We start from the raw sequence: 18,743 nt of genomic DNA on the forward strand, positions 1-18,743 counted from the left end.
GGACTTGATCAAGGTGCTTAAAAACGCTCGTGCTCCTTGCCCAAGGCTTTTGAACAGTCGCTAAGAATGTACAGGATCCCGGAGGGTAAACTAACGACTCCACCTTTTCTATATAGAACAAGTTGGATGGGTGTAGTAGACCACTGTAGACAATCTGCACTATTTAGGGACCTCCTCTGCCCCTCTACTCACATCCTGCCCCGATAACAGTCCCAGAGACTTCGGGGTCTCAGAATTCTCTGTATTGCAGCACCACCCTAGTTGGGTCAGCATGGATTCTTCATTCAGGCTGCTGATTTGGAGCTTCAAACTACATTTATAGTTTTATTAGCTATCTTAATATATAAGCGATCTCAGCAAAGCATTTTAGCTCTAAATAAACATGTGAAAAAATGCATATCACGTGACCATTCATTTACAATGGGCATGTGCGTACTTGTGCAAAAAGGGAGCAGATTGTCTATTTGCAGATTCAACTCCTGACTGATAAGAGCCAAAGTGAGTCCTTGGATGGACCTTGTGTCTCTTGGGCTGCGTTCACCTTTTCCAGGCTCTTCCCTGGTTATTTGGTGATTGAGAGTATCTGGGTGCTGCCAAGTGAGAAGCAGAAAAGGAACATGTCGGTGGCCTCTCCTTTCTTCTGCACCGAGGATTTTTTTAAACAATTTTCTGCAGGGGAATTTATTGTGAATAGAAAGCTTCATTCTGTAACGGAAATCTCAACTTTTTACTAGTGTTATAATGGAAAAATAGCAAAGATCTGGTGGCAGCCTGTGCGTCTGCTTCCTTTTAAACACATCACTGATGAATACATGACATAATCTATGTTAATTTGTCTCCTCTGATATTGCTAAACTCACAGCAGCGATCATACATTCGTACACAGGCGGCAGGATGATTTATGAACCCTGCCCACGACAGACATTAGGGATGAGATACAATTGTTTTCCCAAATCAAAATAAATGGGTCACACAAGGTTCTCATATCATCAAATATTTTGCGGTAGAAAGTCAGCCCGGCAATATTGACTGTATAATTGAATCGTGTGAAAGCACTGTCGATTTAAAACAATAGATTTGAGGGATGAGGAAACTGTCACGTCATGCATCATAGTCAGCGTCTCACCTCAGGTTGAGGAGAAAATTACAAGGGTCCGTTTCAATCGCTCTTTTGTAAAATAGATCCACAACATAATAGGTTTTGCACAAAAAAAACCAAACAGCTCTTGTGGATATTTTTTATAATTCCAACACAAAGTACTTAAGCGCAGATGACGAAATGAAAAATAGCCTTTTGAATTAACACAAAGTAAGACATAAACACAGGGCGAGATATTTAATCCCGATAAGACGCTGAATAAATGACTTCCGAAGAATAAAAGACTTTAGGTGTTTGTGTCAAAAACAAGTTCCTCCACCAGCCTCACCTATTAAAAGATCTTTTTCATTTCTTTTTCCCCGCCATCAATCTCCTTGTTTTTCTAATTTCAGTTTTGTCATGTCCACTTTGTTCGATTAGAATCCACATATAGTGTGACTATATCAATTTCCTCCAACTGAACCAATGAAATTACTTCCTTCAACAATTTGGTCTTTGCAGGATTTTATTGGAGAGCCATAACCATTTCTGCCAGGAAAACAGGGGGGGGGGGGGGGGGGGGTGTTGGTGGTGCAGGCGGCAGGGGGTGGGGAACTCAACTGTATGGGCAATTCAACCGTTATCAATCATCAAACTTTGTTGCCTTCATGGAGTAAGGGTGCTTGGTTGTTTTGACAAGAATTTTCATTAAAAAATAAAGGCACACTGGTCTGTTCAATATGAGAGGCTTTGTCTCAGAGAGGTGAGCTGAGGCCAAAGCAACACATTTCAGGCTGCTGCGGGTCATGTGTTGTTGCTTTGAAACACGGTAATCACATTTAACTTTTTTAACTTAACTCTAATTTAGACTGAATAACCCTTCAATTGAATCCACACCGGTGGATTTGTCTGGTTTCTGTTTTTCAAAGTTTCGTCAGGCAGTTTCAGCACCGCTCTTTGTTGTTTATTTGTTTTTGGGTTTTTTTACGAAACTCATGAGAAAAGTGAGGAAAATGGCCGCCTTGCTTGCCATATCTCATTTTAAGGTAAACATTATGGATTATGGGGGCATACAGACAAATTAGCTAATCTACCACGGCAGAAGTATTCCAAAAATCGCATGTGAAACGCCAATTCGAGACCAGTCTGAGATGTAACCGTTGACTCGTCTTTACACTTAACCTTTTCAGACAATAATATCAATGCACACATTTGCAGATTAGTCTACACAAGTACGAATCTCAATAGACTTGCAATCTTATCACTTATTCATAGAGTTTTTTACAATTTTACAAATGTGAGATTGTTAATACACAGTTGTAGATTCCTGTACTCTGTTACGAGCATTTGCAGACTCTTTTACAAATGTACAAATCTGATTACGCGCACACAGACTGAGATACAGTCACACAACTCTCAACTCTCCACACACGTCGTTGTGCTACAATATCGTAGTGAAATCCTTGGCGCAAGACGGCTGTGTTTATATTTGGGCTTTATTCCTGAACAGTGGGAGGAAGTAGAGACGTGTCGTCCATCTTTACAGTCAGTCTATGGTTAACACTCACAGAATGATTCAAAGCATCTGAAGGAAGACTGACTGAATAACACATGTCAAGTTAAACTGTTAAACAGATTGTCAGCTATTTGGCTGCATCCTGCGAGTCCTCCAACGTTTGAATTTCATATCCAAACCCTAAAGATAATGTTTCCTTGTGGATATTAATAAAAAACAAACTGTAAAAAATTATGGGGCCAGGTTGTTATTCTTAATAAACTGCCACACACTCTGCAGCTCTTTTTCCTCTCCCTCTCTTACTCGTACAAATACACCAAAATTATATTTATTTCCTGAACACAGCGGGGAGTTTATTTTGAAGCATAAATCTTGAACATGTCTAGACAAAGCGGTGTAGTCCTCAAGCACACTGAGGGCGCTTTGCCTTTCAAGAACTTGTTATATTCTAAAATACGGTAATGTTTGTGGTCTGCATTAAAACTTTTCATTAAATTCAAGGCTGTAGTTTTTCTCCACAATTTACCCGTGGCATCACTGGCTCAGAAGCGTACAGGCTGATCTCCAGGATGATTATTTTTGAGAGGTTCCCGCCACTGGACTATTGATCCCTCCATGATGAAAGAGAGTACTGTACACTCGTGGTCTAATTACGGTTTCAGCACATGCACGCGGCACAATCATTTGTTTCTGATCAGTGTGTCAAGTGTGTTCTTAGTCATTTGCCATCCATCATCAGCCATCAGACCTCCTTGAAAACAAAGTGAGACCTCGTTTAGCTGCTCAAGCACCACTTTGTTATGAGAAATGAAAGTTAATAAAAGGGAGACAGCTTCACAGCATGTCCGAAAAGGCTGCTTCAAAACCAATACTATTACAATACATTTGTATTCGCCAATATACGATGACAATACATTTTCATGTGCAAACATAAAGTGACGATCAATTTGCAAGTTGTTTGTGTTCATTAACAGAATTGCCAGATGGCAGCAAATGCAAATTTGCCAATTTAATTAGATGAATTAGTTAGTAATTGATTCTGTCCTGGGGTTAATGTTTTGCAGAGATAGATGGACGGAGGCTGCTGCTGTGTCCGAGTGTTATGATCACAGTGAGAGACACTTGGTAAAGACTCAAGAGACGAGACAGTGCATGTCTGATAAATACCTTGTGTTCTCTGTGGCACTGTCAACAGCACGTTTGACAGAGAACAACATGGGATGTGTTGATTCAGCTCATGACTGCATTGAACTGCTTTTACAGCCAGAGTGGAGAGTACTGGAAAAAATCCAAGAAATTGTTTTGTTAATTAAAGGAAATTAAAAGGAAAAACTCACAAGTAAGTAGAACTCATCTTTTCTCACCATTTGTCCCTTTGAATACACACTGCACTCATTAGTTTCTACACACGTGTTGTGTTGGCAATTTATTACAGTTCACATCAAACTACATGTGTATTAAAGTAAACACACAACCATAAGTTGGTTATTGTTACCTTGTATTATGTTGCAGGGAAGAAGATCACATTGTTTATTCCTTTGTTCACATGCACCATGTGGGACATTGTTTGGGGAGGGGGTGTCGCCCAGGACTTCCTGATTGTCATGGATGACATCACTGGGACAAACCAAGTGAAGGTGTTATATTTTCTAGAGGATAGTTTGTCTTTGTTGTTTTTCAGACAGTAGGTTAGTGTTTCAGTTTATTTAGGTTTAAAGAGCCATGTAGAGATGGAAATGAGTTTCTATATATGTAAGAGAAGGTTAACAGTTTTTCTTGTCAGGGCCTGAACTGTTTCTAATGACCTGCTCACTATGGTTCAGTCTAAAGGTGTGAATTGAGCACACTAGATAAGCAGGTGAAGTGTGAGGTTTAGAAGAGTAAATAAAATGTCTTATAATGATAATAAAGATATATGTTACAATTTCTAATTAAAATAGATTTTAAGGCCACCAGAATTATATGCATTGCTCGTATTTCAATTTCGGTTCCAGGTGAGAACCGCAACCTATAAATTCCAGTCAGGCAATTTGCAGCCTGTGTATCCTGATAATACACCACAGCAGGTGTCCATACACGTCGTGCCTCAGTATTAAGATAAATCATATATTCTGCCACATCTCAAAGAATTAACAACAGAGCTGTTTAACTCCGCACCGCCTGCAGTCGACAGACAGACAGAACACTGAAGCAGTTATTGATGCTCTCCTCTGTAGAGTGACTTAGAAAAAAGTCCTTTGTTGCACACGCCCGTCTGAATGTCGTAAGTTGCACCTACCTGTCACGCAACATGGAAGGTGTGTTTGATTTTGGACACTTGCGGTAGTCGCCGGGTGGTGCATGAAATTAGCAGCTTCTTCTCACAACTTCATGAAGTGATTATTGATTTGACACTGTAAAGTTAAGTAAGACTGACATTATTGATTTTTAAGTGCACAAAAATCCCAGATTTCATTGCAGTAATAAATATAAATATAACTCATTACTTACACCAAGTTATTGTGGCACGTACGATACATTCAGAGGCATAATGACAAAAACCAGATGAAAATGAGAGGTGAGCAATGTCTTTAAAGGAGCTGTGATGATTCAGTCTATCAGTCTTTTCAGTCGTCATTCTATATGAAAGATTAACAAAATCATACAGCGGCATGAATCCTAAAACACACCAGGACACTATTAAAACATAACCTGGTAAAAGTGTAAAAAATATGAGAAGAAATGAAAAATATGTGAAATCTGCTAATCTTAACTTGTCATGATTTTTATTTAACCCAACCGAAAAGCAGCAAATGAAGAAAGCCTCCTTTATTCTTGACAAAAGACACTTGCTGGCAGTGACGAGGAGCCAAATCCACCTCGCTGTCAGTCTACCATCTGCATTGTTGTGTTATGACACTTCAAACATCTGGAGTGCACTTTATGTTTTGGAAGCATCCAGTTTTCCACGGGAAGAAATTACCAATCATCACGGCAGGCAGCTGTGGCCTCGGGGCTCGTGACGAGGGTTTGTGACTGCGAGGTTGCCAGTTTGACTCTCGGGTCCATCTGGGAGTAGTTGAGTCGGGGCAGGTGAGCGAGGAACACTCTCAGCACCACTGCGGCTGAAGTGCCCATATGTACGACGGTTAGCTTCCAAATAATCCGCTGGCACTTCTCCGGTAATACGAGGCAGCTCCCACAGAACGAGGCTGTTGCTTTTTCAACTACGCGACAAGATTAAATGGAAAACAAATTTCAGGTACACATTTGCATAACATGTAAGTGTAACTTTTTCCCCTCACTTCATCTGTTTGATAAAATAAAGGAAGACGTTGGGACGATCCCACCGATCATATAAATTAAGGTTGTATTTAAGTATATCTCCATATATTGTGAGGGGGGGGTTGTTCCCCTTTGTCTAATCTCAATTTATGGATTACTTCCAAGAATAATATCTCGGATTAGACTTAAAACTAAAGTTCTGATGAATGAGCAGAACATAAATCAGGAAGAATAACAGATAAACAGGAGGAGAGCTGAAAAGATATACGAAATGTAGAGATAAAATCAAACTGTGGTTTCAACTGCAAACAAAGCACAACACAGTGTGTGATGAATCAGTGTGTGTTACTTTTTTATGTTTCATGTACACTCACACTGCTTAATGTCCACACTAAAGTGTTTTTCAGCAGCTGCAGTGTAAACGCTTTGTTTTCTCTCTTGTAATGTGTTAGGAAAGATTTAACACTCACCAGTTGTGCTTTTTCTTTATGTGCATATTAAATATATCTGGTGTGTGTGTGTGAACATGTTGTTATGTCAGTGATGGAATAATTCATTTATCGATGCATTAATAGTCAGTCATCTATTTATTTATTTGCACAAATGCTAACGTTACATTTCCTTTTATTCCTCAAATCCTTGTGTTCATCTTAACCTGAGCTGTAACTGAACCTGCTTTCATTAACACAAATTATGACACGGATCATAAACTGCCGCTAAGAATAAAACCAAGTGTTAACAGTGACTCACACAGATTATATATGATGAACAAGTTGTTGTTTTTAGTGTCATTTGACACTAAACCCACTAAACTCTCCAAATTAGATCAGCCCATGCGTGTTAAAGTGTGAGGGTGCAAGTGTGTGTGTGTGTGTACATGTGTATCTGTGTTTTCAGTTGCACTCGTGTGTGTAAAGTCGAGCTGTAAGTTTTACTTTCATACTTATTAGTGAGACGATATATCTAAATATGCACCGTCACAGAATAGAACATTGTCTGTTTAAAGGGTTGCAGTGCCAAGACATCCACATGCCCTCTCCTATCTGAGACGTAGGTATCACCGTCAAGTTTGACCTCACACTTTGAGCCAGAGAAACAATTCAAACAAAGCTCTGATCATGTGGGATTCAGTCCTCTGAGTCTGAAGGCGACAGAGAGAGGGGAACCGAGAGAGATAAAGAGAGTCGTGGTGGCGGCCCTCAGCATTTATCAAAGAGCTTTTTAAGAGCCTTTGACAACATTTCCTCGCCACCGCAGCGCACTGATCTACAGGAGCCCGTCAAGAGCCGTGCAGAGGTCTCTTCAAGGTGTGGGTGAGGTGTGTAAAACCAGGCAGTGCTCTTTAAAGCTTTAAAGCTGCTGGTGGGGAGCAGATATGTACGGTAAGTATGGCTCCAACTAAAGATCCGATCCTCCATTATCTATACTGCTGATCCTGTGAGGGTCACAGGGGGAGATGGAGACAATCCCAGCTGACATTGGGGCGAGAGGTGGATTACACCCTGGTCAGGCCAAACTACAGAGGCCATCAACCATTCACACTCAGATTCACACTAACCGCTGTTCCACCGTGCCAATCTGCAGCTAAACATGAGTTTCAAAACTTCAATCTGTTGGTTGCCTTCTGGATTATTCAATCAATTGTTTATACCATTAACATTACATGGTTGTCCTGTCGCTTTCCTGTCTTTTCCATCGTACAAGCCCCAAAAAAGCAACAACAAACAAACAAATACAGCGGCCGCACCAGCTCCAGAGAAGTTCACGAGGCAACGCTACCTGAAAAGATAGATGATTTGAGGGCAGCGCCACCACGCAGGATGGCCACAGCATTGTATTAATCTGTGGAGACATGGTAAATGGTCTGTATTCATACAGAGCTTTTCTACTCTTGATGGCTCAAAGCACTTTACAGTACGGTCTTGCCATCCACCCATTCACACACACATTTATAAAGCGCATCTATGTGCAGCACTTTCTCTTTCATACACTTCTGGCACAGCCGTCAGGAGCCATTTGGGCCACAGAGTCTTGCCCAAGGACACTTTGGCACGTGGTATGGGGCTAGGGATCGAATCACAGACCTTCTGGTGAGTGTATGAACTGCTATGCTTCCTGGGCCACAGCCGACATATGTCCGAAATTGGTATTGTAATGAGCAGAAAAGACAATCAAAGTTTCTAACTAACACAATTGGACTATTGGACGTTTCAGAGCTCCCGCTAAACATGTCCTTTTCAGGGAGAGCCAAGTTCCCCCTTAGCTTCGCCGTAATTCAAACCCACGCTTGTCACAATTTCAGACATCATCAAATGGCTTGCATTGTCTACCCAAGAGCTAAAAGCCAAAGGAAAGAATAGGGTGATCAAAAAAATCATTAATTCAACAAGCTCTGCTGAGCAAATCTTTGGAATTTTTACAAAAATACACATTTCAAATTCGGCAACAGTTGCGCTGTTTTTTTAGCCTTCATAAAATTTAAAGCAAAAATAGATAAAAGTACGAGGACTGATAAAATGCTTTGTTTGTTGTTGGTACTGCTCGTAGTTGGCCAATTTTCACATCGTGAACTAACCATGTTCATTTGCGGGGTTACAAATAAAAAAGGGCTGATTCACCTTCCAGCTGACTCATTAGGCTAATGTTAGGTTATTAACCAGCGACAGCTCCAGCTGATACAATCTGCCAGCGACAGTTGTCTTTTCAGTCGGCCAAATCGACAGCCGCGGGTTAGAAATGAGAAGCCGGCTTTTGTCTTAGTCTGAAATCAAGGACTTGCTGTTTCAGAAATTACGAAGATTTGAGTTTTTTTTCTGCCGCTGATATTTCTGTAAATGGCGAGGGAAAGATTGAGAAGCGAATAGGGACAAGTGAAGACAGATTAAAAAGAGACAATGGTCGTGTCTCCGGTCTTTACACAACTCCCTCTTAGTCTTCAGTCACCTCTCCCATGGCTCTACATGCCACACACACACACACACACACACACACATTTTACATGCTACATTTACAGTACTGGCCCTGCTCCCCCTCCAGCAGCTTGTGGCTTAACAGGACCCTCGCTCAAACAGTGATGCAAATAGCTGCCCCAGCTGTCACCTATCAGGGAGGATCCTCTGTGAGTACATAACCGGGCCGTGTCCCGCCACCGCGGCCTCGCCTCTCCCTTCACTTCCCATTACAGCGGGTGGGGAAACATCGGCGGAGGCAGAATAATGGCCCTGCTTGGATATGAGGAGGAGTAATCTAGGACAGGAATTAAACTTTCATCTCCCCCAAACAGCATTTCAACGACTCGACTGATTTCGTCTCTGCGCAACAGTGCCATTTGTAAACTCAGACATGAATTATTAACGGGGGAGCTTTGCATATCATTGAGACGCATCGGACAGCTTTTACATCTTGGCACTCGGAGGGCTGCAGCCTCTCAGGTTGTCACGTTCAAGAGATACAGTAATAATGGAGCTTAGTTCCCTTTAATTCCATTAATTTGAATGTTGAGCTATGGGGCAGCATGGTAAACTTAGATTCTATTTATTTGCACAGAAATCTTTTCTCCAACTGTTGTTTTTGTCCTTTTTATTTCTCTCTCGACGGAAAAAACACCGGAGCAAAACTCCCAAACCCTAAACTTAATTTTGTCATTACAGGAAAGCAGCATAAGGCTCCAGTTAAGGTTTCTGCTGCCTCTGCACTTCTACGTATATATATATCGCCTGGTGTATAGGAAGTGCCAACAAAGAGACGATTGGAGCCATATGCCACTCATTTATTGCAGCGTTTTTTCTTTTTTTACAATCAGCCACTTAGATGCTGGCTTGTCATTTACATATCCGCATGCAAGACAAATTGTCGACCACCTCTTCTGCAGGATTTGTGCGGCGGTGTATCAACAGCGCACACCTCGCGTTGGGGGGGATGTTTTCGTGATCATCTGTGTTGACACGAGAAAGCAAGTGTTATCCAAACTGGCGGAGACTGCTGGGGATACAGTTTAACAGTGGGAAGCACTTTGTAACGCAGATGGTGTTGAGATAAGGGGTTTATCTGTATAACGTAACGTGCTTTGGATTTTATATACGATTATAGAGGTCCCAACCTATTGAGGCTTTTTGCCCCCTTCAGCATTCAAGGATGATTTTATGAACGGGCAAATAAAACAGGGCGACATCACAATTATTACAACGGGGACAAAGTGTGCGTCGTTAAAAGTTTCCCGATCCATTAAGCACATGTGAAGAAACTCTCAAATAGGCCCTTTAATCTCACTTTACTGCAGCAGCGTATATAAAAATGAAAATGCACAAATGAATATTTAAATATTTCCCATACGGTGGCCATTAAATTTATTTTGTGTCTTTTGCTTTATATGACCTTTGGCACCGCCAGGAACGATACATCAGGTTTCTGGCCTATGCAGATAACGACCCATCAAACCCAGTAATAAACAATGCATCTGATCTTATATTTGCTTTACATTTTTTTTCCATGACTGTTTTTTTTTTTTTTCTTATTCAAAAATATGTAGCGACTATTGATTCGGTTATGATTAAAAATTGATTGTCACGTATGTCGGGTGCCAGGCCTGGACACTCTAGCCGCTGTATCTCAGCGTCGGAGCATTAACTGTAATAAAAGTAGATGATTCCGGAGCCACCGAAGGGCCACGGGGGGGCAAAAGGTCCAGTTCATGGAGGAAGGAGGAGGAAAAATAAGCAATTTATCGGAGAGAAAAGAAGCTCACCTCCGAGACCTCCCCTGGCAGCGGCTCGGGAAGGAGCTGGATTCCGCAGCAATACAGATACATCACTGTCAAATGGACCATGTTCAATGGCATATTTGACAATATTAAATCGATAGTTCACAGCAAATGCGGCTTGTAAAGCTCCGATAGTACTGTCATGTCAGGAAATCAGTCGCCTGATGTATTTTAATTGCTCAACATACAGTGCTGTAATTACTGGAGGTTTTATTTACCTACAGATTTTTCCTAAATGTCATATACAGCATCTGACACAGATCTGCAGTGGAAGATGCAAATGTGTGCGAGTGCTCACATGTGTGTATGTATGTTTGTGTGCATGTGTTTTGAGTGTGTGTGTCTGTGTGACTGTGACTGTGCTTCCTTCCATCTGTTTCTACAGTATGGTCATTGCTCGGGGCAAAGGGTCAAACTGTGTGTCACGGGGAGGTGTCACGTTATGACGAAGTGTCGTCGCTCGGGGAGGTCAGAGGAGCTCCGAGAGAGGGAAGCGGTCGCGGCGGTCGCGGCGGTGGCGGTGACGCCGTGTCCCTGAAGGTCGGGGCTGGCTAATGGTTGAGCAGGGTTCATGTAACTCTACTGTTAATAATGCTGCCCTCTTCAAGGTCGCTCACATAATTATGACAGAACGAGCTTTTTAAGTTATACAGAAGCTACAAAAAGTTTTCATTTGACACTTGAAAAGACAGTGGATGCAATCTTTGCCATCAATTATGTACTATATACTTTGTGGATGTATGTAAAGCATTTATTATTTATACCTCACCTTAACGTTGTTGTGAGACATCTTATACTATGACCTATTTTGAAGATTGTGTACGTTTTGTATTTCATTATTTTGTTACGTGTGTGTGGTTTTCATATAAACTCTTACTGGTTTCTACCACTCCCAACTCGTATTCTTAATATTTCATTAATATATTTTGTATTTATGTGGTGTGAAATAAACCAAACTTAAAAACAATACATTGTATTCACATAATGGATCCTATTTTACCTGTGAATGTAAAATATAAACATTCCATAGCTTCCATAGTAAAAGTTATAAATTCAACAAATTCGCAGCTCGGATTTATAGAAATGTTTTCGTTGAATATTTTTCATGGGGAAAAAGAGATCGCATCATCCCGAAGTTTGCAAAAGCTCAAGAAGTTATTGCTTTTATGGCTACTGTACTTAATGCAAAGTTAAAACATTCATGTCTGAACGTTTCTGCTTGCATCAATGTGTGTGTGTGTGTTTGTATGCATGGGTGCCTCTGTGGGTCCAGAGGCCTGGACGGGAGCATACAGACTCATGTGCCCGGCAGCTCGGTGCCGCAGCCTCAGACAGACACAGCGCTGCTCTAATTAGCCGACCTGTCACCATCGACACCCACAGCTGTGCAGCGCTCGGGGAGCAGAGTGAGCGCAGGCAGAGGCTGGAAGGTGCGGGGATGAGCCAGCAGTGAAAAACACAAGACACTGAGGAACACGTCCAGGACTTCTGTCATCGCCTCCAGGACAGAGACGCACGCCACCTCATGCTTTTGCCCCGAGAGGTTATTCTGCTGTTTTATGTATTTCTTTGTGATAAAATCAGGACATTTCCACTCACCTTCCCTCTGGAAATCTTCTGGACTCAGAGTTCAATGATGTTTAGCAGCTGTGTTGAGGTAAAACAAGTATTTATCTCGTGCCTTTTCTCACCTCCTAGATACAAGTATCGCTATCTTACAATCAAACAGAGCAGCTCGCCTCCACACAAACAAACAAACAAGCAAACCAAAAAAAAACGCAGATGAAAACGTAACTTCCTCGGAGGAGGTAATTAAATTGTAAAAGTTTCAGGCCAATTAAAGACACAGATAACTTGAGATCATGCTGGCGACCTGTCCAGGGTGTATCCTGCCTCTGGGGTTGGCTCCAGCTCCTCCTGCGACCCTCAAAGGATAAACGGATAGGATAGATGATGATGGATGGATGGAGGGATGGATGGATGGATGTATAACTTGAAATCCATTGACTTTATGCCTGTGTAACAGAAGTAAAAGTAGAATTAACTCTTGAATTAAAGTCATTTTCCCATAGAGAACTTCTGAAATCAGGCAAATAAGCAATTATGTTAATAACATAATGATAAATATGTCAAAAATCAAGACAATACGTGAAGGTTAAGTGACGTTAGTAAGTATTGTTTCTTGCAGAAGTGGCTACAACCTTGATAAATATCAAATTCAGTCACAGCGATCCACAGTTGAGGAAAAACCGCTGCTGCTGCCAACGAAGCAGAAAGCGCATGTTTCCAGCTCTGTAGCCGACCAGCTGCTTTCTCGGCCCTCGTGTCTGAGAGGGCTGTTGTTCGGGCCGGGGCTGCATGTGGGAACATGAGGGGGAGATGACACCAGGGTAGAGATTTAAGACACGGTGCGCTGGCTTTGGAAGGTCTCCTGGTAGGCCTCAGACACGGCGCTCTGTGCTTCCTGTCTCCAGTCCCAGACTCGCTCTCGATATGGCTGCCGCGCACACACTTAGGCAGGGCAGAGAAATCCCTCATCTTGTATCCGGTTCAAGGTCCGCTGCCGTTGATGACAGTTGATGACAATCCAGCGGGGAACACGGGAACCTGTGACTGGAAATGGAGAGAAGTGATAAAACCGAGGATTGTCCACATTCATCTGGAATATTGACACACAGCTGTCATATTCGTACATCAAAACATTTGTTGCTCTCTATAGCATTTTATCTTACAGAGAGTAACACTCTTCACTTTGTACATATTTAAATTGTATTGCACTTGTAATGGATGGATCATCAATTAATTCTAATTGGAGCATATTTTTCCTATCAAACATGTAGCGATCATGAATTTTCTCTTGTTAAAACATTAGGCCGCTGTCTAAAACCAATCCCAGATATTTTATAGTGGCAGAAACGAAACCACAGACAAACAAAACTATTGATCTTCCTCTCTCTCTCACACACACACACACACACACTCTCTTACCCTTCCCGGGTGCGTACACACTCCTAAAATATGCATTGTGAATCCAACTCTGCAGAGAGTTGTGCGCCCCTGCATTATGCTTGAGTGATATAATTTATATCATTTCAGGGGGGGGAAGGAAGGAAATCAATGGGATTTAGTTGGCAGCACGGCCCAGTAATTAATTCTCAAGGTTTTGGGTGAGAAAAAAAAAAAATGTGACTAATGAGGGAAGAAATGTAAATATTATGAAGTTTCACTCGAAGCTCCCCAGCAGCCCCACCCCATCACAGCCATAATTGAACTTCAGAAAGTCAATAACGTGTCTGTGGGAGTGATTTCAGCTTGTATCCATCTTCTCCTGATTTATGATGTTTCCTGAAAAACCTGAAGGAGGGAGAGGGATTTTTTATGACAGCAAAGTGTTGAAAGATTCACATTTCATTTCGTTGCAGGCACAATTTCTCTTCAATGCAGCTCTCTCTCTCCACACTGTGCATATTAGAATATTAAAATGAACACTAGTGGGACAGTTCCTCCCACATCCATCCGGCTTGTTTCCACTATTAGTGAACACTGTTTGAAATTACGCTACACTTTTTATATTTTTTTGGCCTTTTAGCAAAGTAAACAGTTAAAAGGAGAAAAACAACTACTGATGTTTTTCAGAAATATTTTTCTTGGATAAATATTAAAAGTCACTTCAAACTTTGATCTGGGTTCTTCTGAGCTTTCGCGACATCAAGGAAACTACCCACTTTTTCGTTCCACCTGTCAACTGCCACAATCTGTTTTTATTTCACAGCTACCATCTCTGTCTGGGCTGGAGATCCGCTTCCCAGACTCGTTGCGTACCCCGCTACTGAGCTATTGTCAAGTCTGTTTGGGAAAATGAAAAGCACTGTGAAGTAACTTTTTTTTTTTGTGTTGCATTATTCACAGAATGCAAATAAAAATAACCTCAGACACGGGAGGTAGTTCTACAGCGATAAAGTCGCTGCGGAAGGTGTGATGCGCACACGCTGCAAACCTCCAGTGTGATGTCTTCTTCTGTTTTACATAATTAGTGGGCATTATGGTGGGCTGCATGCATATTAATAACGTGTGCAGAGTATGAAGGGGATTCGTAACCTCAACCCTGATCATGTTTGCATCCTTCGTCAAAGTCATCCTCACAGCGTTGAGATCAACCAACCAAGGACGAGGAAAATTGCTGAGGTGTGATTGAGACGTGGACGAGAGGCTCCCAGAGGCCCGGGCGGACTTCGGGGTCCGTTTTTTGTGTTTCCAGTTTGTGTGTGTGTGTGTGTGGGGACGTCTTCACTCATGTATGAGCAGCGGGCCATGAGTGTGTGAGGTCAGGGCCGAGTGAGGCGGATACTCCTCCTGCGTGGAGAGCCATGTGAAAGAAGAAGGGGAAACGAGGGATAGATGGAGGATGATGGTGGGGAGTGGGCGTGTGGAGGAGGCAGGGAGGAGCGATGCAGAGGAGGAGGCGGAGGAGGGGGTTGAGCCGCGAAAACCCTACTTAATCTGATAGGAATTCATCCAGGCAGAGGAGCCATGCACAAAAAAAGAAAAGGCAGCGGTGATATATGAGCAGTTGAAACAGCCAAGATGCAGTTAAATTGATGAGAGCCACTGTGTTTATGCCACTGACATTAAAGGAGAATCCCATCCTCAGATCCACTCTCACTGTATAATATCAGCCTGTGATGCTCTATGCATCTTTATGATAATGCGGCGTCATTTAGTTTCACTGGACTACAACTTTCCCAGGATGCCTTTCATTCAAAAAAAACAAACTTGCAGAGACTTGTTGAATCCATTTGAGATTCACATGTTCTGGGATCATAGTAGAATCCTAACTGATGGAGAAGATGGAGCTTTTTCTCACAACATGTGTTCTGACTACAATTCATCATCAGATCATTTAAACATTATCTGAATTGGTACCATTGTTTCAACATGCCTCTCAGGGTTAGTGGGTTCTTTTGACAAGTGGAAAAGGGGCTTTACTTTAACCACAGTGGCATCCAGGCTCATGTGTCAGCTTTTTTCTGTAACACATACAAGTTGATTTTCATTGTATTATATTTGGGTTTCTGCCATAGACTGTATATACATTTAAACCAAAAATGAGCACTTGGACACATTAGTTTAATAAGAACTGCCTTTTAGTTTGGCCAGTGTCCCATCTACTAACAAGGAGGAGGCAAGACTTATGAGCTTTACTGCAGCCAACCATTCGAGATGCTTCTGAGCTGTCATGTTGTCCATCTTGATATACATCCTACGGTTTGGTATCTCCATTTTTTTAAAGACAAAATTTAGCCAAAACAAAATAAATCAAATCCGAGAAAGACAAATTCCCACTTAAGATTGTTTGATAAACCTCTTTCAGTGTATTTATTACAAGGGCTCCAGCTTCCGCTAGTTTTGTTGCGTGTATAATTCCATCGAATGTATACCGCTGCATTAAGCGACACAACAATAGCTCATTCTATCTATAATCTGTCAAAAGAAACTCCAACGGCCATGCTGGCATGCTAGCAGCACAATTCTTGTGAGAGCTGTTGCATGAACAGGATGTGGAGTGTTTTCATCTCCTTGATGTTCCACAGACTCGAGCAACACACGGAAAAGGCAGGCAGGGAAGGAGATGTTGCTTTGGGCCTCACAAATGACCTAGATACCGGCGTATGAATTTCATTTACCTCTATCGCAGCATCTAAGTGCACCTCACTTTACTTATGCGTCCATATGGCGGCCGTGGTGCTGGAGCGGATACAAAAACAGCCCACAGGTAGGCTTTTTTTGATCAGCATTTACTCGCCCTTGCCTTCACTCGATCACTCGCTCAAAAAAAACCCAGGAAAAAACATTGAGAGAGAGAAAGAAAGAGAGAGAGAGAGAGAGAGAGAGAGAGAGAGAGAGAGAGAGAGAGAGAGAGACCTCCATGTTCCTAATCCCGCAGAATTTATCTGCTCAGTGGCTAAAATGTTTTTGCAATAAACAGGATTTGGCTGTAGCTGGGATAAGATAGGTCTTTTGCAATTCTGCTCCAGGACTGAACATTTCCCTCAATGTAATGCAGAGGTTACAGGTGTTAACCACAGCCGGTGGAACTATTGATTAACCGGAGAGGCAGTTTGGCGAGCCTTCTTAAACCACAAAGTGGCTGATCAGAATTCTGGAGCTGCCGGTCCCAGCAGTTGATCACCGGCTCTGGATGGAGAGGTGAGGACGCAGTGGAGAGGGAGGAGAAGGAGTGAGAGATGATGGAGGTGGAGGTGGAGGGCAGGGGTGGGCTGGGGGGGTGGATGGGGTGCAAAAGAGATATGACATGTGGCGTGGGGGAACAGAAGGGGAATGATGGAGTGAGGGCGAAAGTGTGGAAGGAGACCAAATGAAGGGAGAGGGATGAATTGTGAGGCAAAAAGAGAGATGTGAATTGAAGGCCAAGCAGCGTGGGTTATCATATCTGAACTGCGAGACATGAATCTCAATCCATCAATAAGCGCTGCATTGTGATAAAAAAATATCCCCGCCGCGCCCGGCCTTAATGGATAGTCTGCCGTTGAATGCGTCACTTTTACTCTTCTCCTGAAATACCACAGAGAATGAGTGCTACTCCCCAGAAAGATCTGGATCAAGGTCAGCGATCGCATCAAATGCAATAGAGCCCTTCACTTTACAGACATGCTCTACCTGAGTACTTTTGCGTGCACGTGTAACATGCTTTCCGTCATTAAAGATTCCTTAGGCTGATCCGTAGCTTATTTTACTTCCTGGCTAACAAGAGCTTTGGTTTGCTCAGATATTCAGTGTATATTTATTTATATTGGTATGAAAAGGAGAAATGTAAGATCTTTCTGTTATTTCATACTTACAACTCTAGTGGATTAGCTCGCTTGGAAAAGCAAGACAGAGACTGGACATAAGCTTTGTTCACATATTCAAACGGTATGTTTTACTCTAAACGACACAGAGACCAATGTGTTTGGCAAATGTAGAAGAATCATTGGCCGAGATTTCTACAGTCGAACTTCCTCAAATCCTGTAAAAGAGCAGGACAGAGACAGTTAAGGACACCGATATCAGAGATTTCACAATTAGCTTCCACACTGTGTGGAAACTATAGACTGTATACAAAGATGGATGACGTGAGTGTTTCTCAAAAGTGAATTCAAAGCGTCTGATGGTTGGCTGCAGAATAAGTCATTATTCCCACCATGTTAGTGGATGGGACAAAGATCTTTGAAGGCCTTTGTTGTCACACTGATGTTACTTCAAGAACTCGTTTTTCTTGCTCCAAATGCTCAAGATGCCAGCGTTTGTGTCCAGAATATGTTGGCATCATTTTTATATAGTGGGAGGAAGTGTCCAGTATTGTCTTACAGTCGATGGTGGAAACCCTACTCATGCACTGGTCATTAATATAACCAGTAGCATTGTATGTAAAGCCCTTGGCAGTGATAATAATGTTGAATTAGGTCACTATTGTAGGTTGTAAGATTCTCTAAACTGGAAATTAAGATGAATAATCTGTATCTACCACAGAAATTAAGCCAAAATACCCTGGATGCGTCTGTGCAGTAGTGGTATGATGAGAAGCCATGTTATTGACGTCCCACCACTCAGTCTCAGCTGTCAATCATGACCCAAATTGTATAACCTCAAATGTCAGATTAAAACCAAATTTATCAGACACCTAAACACTTGAGTGTGATGAGAATGACCTAAAATGGCAGACACCACCTTTGGCAGAAAACTATTCGACGTCTATTTTAACTCATCGGTTTGGCTGCCATGTTGTCCATCTTTATATGCAGTCTTCAGGTGTACGCAGACAGATATATTAAAGTTTGCAGCACAGAAGTACATTAGAGCAGAACACACTGTTTATGCTATCAATCACACTGTTTTTCTGGGAGTTTTGAGTTTGATGATGCTAAAACTAAACAACTCACCAGGAGAAACAGGGATATCTGTGGCTCCTATACCTTCAGAGAACTATTAGAAAATCATTGTTGTGGTGGGGGGGGGGGGTTTAGTGAAAGCTCAACGTCTCACATTTACGTTGATGTGAAAACGGATATAATTCATTTATATCGGCTGTTACTTCATTAGCGACTGTGTTTATTAGCTTAATTAGA

General features: G+C 42.0%; 1 long non-coding RNA gene across 1 annotated transcript; it reads right to left on the minus strand.

The window, feature by feature from the left end:
• Positions 1–505: 505 nt before the first annotated feature.
• LOC117754221 lies at positions 506–4,173 on the minus strand. Its single transcript, XR_004612368.1, has 3 exons — positions 4,090–4,173; positions 3,762–3,872; positions 506–590 (listed from the first exon to the last, which is right to left on the minus strand). It is a non-coding gene; the product is annotated as an uncharacterized LOC117754221 (long non-coding RNA).
• Positions 4,174–18,743: the final 14,570 nt, after the last annotated feature.

Source organism: Hippoglossus hippoglossus, chromosome 20 (genome assembly GCF_009819705.1).
Source record: "Hippoglossus hippoglossus isolate fHipHip1 chromosome 20, fHipHip1.pri, whole genome shotgun sequence".
NCBI classification, from domain to species: Eukaryota; Metazoa; Chordata; class Actinopteri; order Pleuronectiformes; family Pleuronectidae; genus Hippoglossus; species Hippoglossus hippoglossus.